We start from the raw sequence: 3,498 nt of genomic DNA on the forward strand, positions 1-3,498 counted from the left end.
ATTTGCTGATTTCCATAGTACAAAAATTCCCACGATGGTTGATTTAAAACTACTGATAATTGTAAAATTCCTCAACATTTAACAATCAGCTCTTGTCACCCAGTCTAAGCTGCTCTAGTACATCACTGAGCAGCTTTCTTTATGGAGAAAAATAAAACTGGATTCTTGCCCAACATTATTTACAAAAGTGGGCAAAGGACCTAAAAAATGGAGGCATAAACTATAAAATAATCAAATAATGTAGGAGAAATGCATTACTGATGTTTGGAGGGGGAAGGGATCATCAAACATAACCGTAGATGCGTTTGTGGTTCATCAGCGCCATGACTGAGTTTTCATGCCATTGTGCGAGATGAGCCCTCAAACCTCGTTACCCGTCAGACATGAAACGAAACAAAACAAAACGGAACATAACCTTAAAAGCAAAAAAGCAAAAGGCACAATGATTCCATTAAAATTAAAGGTTTATGTCAATGAAGGACTCCACAGACAAAACAAGCAGGTGTCAGGATGAGAGAAGATATTTACAATGAATAAACTAAAAAGAGACTGATATCTATGCTTACCAGGAATCTGCCAAAAGTAAGTGAAAGACTGGATCCAACAGAGAAATGGGCAAATGATGTGAACAAGTAATCAATCCATGGAAGAGACCAAACATATAAAAAGATATTCAAAATTATTACTGATTAGGAAACCATGAACTAAAATGATAATGAGACTCCACTTTGCACTTAAATGAGAAACATGAATTGAAAAAATGGGAAAGTGCAAATGTTGGTAGAGATGTAGGAATATAGAAAACTCTTGTGTTATATAGACAGGACAGCCACTTTGGAGATCAATCTGGAAGTACTTAGTCAACAATGACCCAGCAATCCCACTTCTGGGTATATATTCTAGAAAAATTCTAATACAGTCCTACAAAATGACATGCATGACAATATATTTTTTGCATAGTAATAAGAGGAAAAATAGGTGTGGTGAATGCCTGGGTGAACTGACAAGTACAGCAGCATGGAACTGTATTAAAACAGTGCTGAGTGAAAAAGTAAGAAACGCCGTGAGATCTATAGCACAGCCCCTTTGTGTAAGTTAAAAATTTATGCACACAAAAGAACACACTTTTTATGAGAAGACATAAAAATAATCAGATACACATAAAACATCTTATAACTGAAATGAAATGAGACACTATGGAGGCCTGTGATACCATGAGAACTCAAAACTCTGCCCTTGAAGTCCAAACACACGAAAGAACTACCGTGTGGATTATGGATTAAAATTGTTCTGCATGATTCCAGGAGGATAGAACTAGGGTAAGATGCTAAATCTCTCATGGATCATACAGACTTTTGCTAATAAAAAGAGAGAGACTTTCTGATGAAGCAATAAGTTCCTCACCATTGGAGATGTAGATTAGATGCTGAACAATGACATAGTAGATGTTTTGGACCTAAACCCTGTGCACCTTCTCAGAGTCCCTTAACTGCCTCCTTCTGCCCAAGGACACTTTGCCCCTCCTGGACTGCACCACCACTGTCACCCTTTCTTTCAAGCTCCCTGAGCAGACTGGTGTCTGAGTAGAATCCCTGGGGCCCTGCTGCCCATATGCCCAAAGGCCAAGCCCTTATGTGTCAAATCACCACTCCTCTTCCAGACTTGAATGAATGCAATCCCATGTGACACGGAGCATCACCGAGGAGCTGCTGTTTCCCCTGGGAAGTATCTTCCCACCCAGTGAACCTCGATCAATGAGAACCGGGAGATGGGAGACAGCTGGGCAGACAAATTCCCCTTCCTTCTTCCATCTGTGAATATCCCCAAAGAAATTCTCGCTTTCAGCAGCGTTTTGGGAGAAATGCTCTGTGCCCTGTGGACGCTCCTGCCGAGCCACTGCTGTGCTCCCTTGTGGCTGTTGTGAACCACTGTGTGGCTCCTCTTATTTCGTCACACACATCTCTGGGTTTGTTCCTCCCAAGTGAAGGGTTAGTGCTTGAGTCCTTGCCGCTGGCTCTGCTTTCTAGAGGACCTTGTGAAGCGGCAAGATGTTGTCTGGAGGACTCAAGCTGGACGTGGGGATCTGGACGGTCACTTATGGCTCCCATGCTCTAGGATTCCACAATTGTGGCTGCATCTTCTGAGCAGCGAGACTTCCCGCGGGGCTCCAGATGCAACATGTCTTTTGCAAAACTGCTAATACAGACTTTCCACCTCTACCTCTCTCACCCCTCACACGCTGTCTCCAAGGTCAACAAGTTCTTCCTTAGCCCTTAGGCGTCCGGTGTCAGGAATCAAGCAAGGTTTTCAGTATTTGATAACAGCAGTCACTGGTGTATCTCTGCACATAGCACTCCAAGTTTCTGCAGCCCCATTTTCTGTGGAATGATGAAGTTTTAAGGATTTGCTTTTGAGAAGAATATTTAAATGGGAACCAAGAAACTAGATAGTTCCATATCCATTGAGGACTAATATGTGTGTTCCTGGGTAAGTCACTGAACTCTTCATTTTTCCATCTTTAAAACTAGACAACACAGCACTTGCCCAAACGTATCACAGAATCATAACGTAGGAAGCTAGAAGGCTGCCCCCTCTGGCAGGTGGGGCAGAGGAAGGGATTGGGTAACTTGGAGAAGTGACCAGAGAGAGGCGAGGAGTGCAAAGGCGGGAAGAAAGGGGAGGAAGACGGGGAGCTGGCAAGTCTGAGCCCACCAGTTTTATCTAGAAAAGGGGCTGGCTTGCCTGTGCACAATCGGGGTGAGACCGTGCATGTTAAAATACCTGCAGCATGCTTGGCAGGTGGCAGGTGTTCACCAAGAGATAGCTAAACTTGATACTAAGCACTTTTTAAAAATGAGAAGGAAAGAGCAGATAACATGTATTAATATACAACCTTGTGCAGTGAGTACTGGAAGAAAGAAACAGCAGTGCAGAGCCCTGAAGACCAAGACTCAGAGGACCTCAGCCAGACCTTCCAGGGAGACTACCTGGGGAGAACCTCAGTGACAAGGACATTGGAAGTGACCTGGAGGGATGTTTATGCCATGATTCTGCTATTAGGAATTAAAGGGTATGTCCGAACTTTGAATGTTTAGCAATAAAGCAAATTATGACTTGCTTTGTAGAGCTGATTGATTGGAACCTGCTGGCTGGAATTTCTAGTCATGCCATTAAAGGGTACAATGATCTTAATCCCCAAGTTTGGGCCAGGAGGTGGCACTGGGTAAGGTGAGGCAGGCTGGGTGTACGAGAGGCTTAGTCCTTCATGACTGAGAGACCCAGAGGCTGAGAAGGCCTGAGCCCAGGGCCTCAGTGGACCTCAGCAGACCCCTATTCCCAAGGCTCACAAACACCAACAGTGGCAAGATGGTGGGGCAAGGCTGGGCCTGATGCAAGGGTGTGGGGTTGTGGCTGATGGCTGATGGGTCCCCCATGAATGACTACAGCCACTGCATGGGTGCTGTTGGCCATTTTTATGACAAATATTTTTTAAGTATG

General features: G+C 44.1%; 1 pseudogene; it reads left to right on the forward strand.

The window, feature by feature from the left end:
• Nucleotides 1-299: 299 nt before the first annotated feature.
• Nucleotides 300-384, forward strand: LOC123622000 (annotated as a pseudogene).
• Nucleotides 385-3,498: the final 3,114 nt, after the last annotated feature.

The sequence above is a fragment of the Lemur catta genome, chromosome 16, assembly GCF_020740605.2.
Source record: "Lemur catta isolate mLemCat1 chromosome 16, mLemCat1.pri, whole genome shotgun sequence".
Lineage (NCBI taxonomy): Eukaryota > Metazoa > Chordata > Mammalia > Primates > Lemuridae > Lemur > Lemur catta.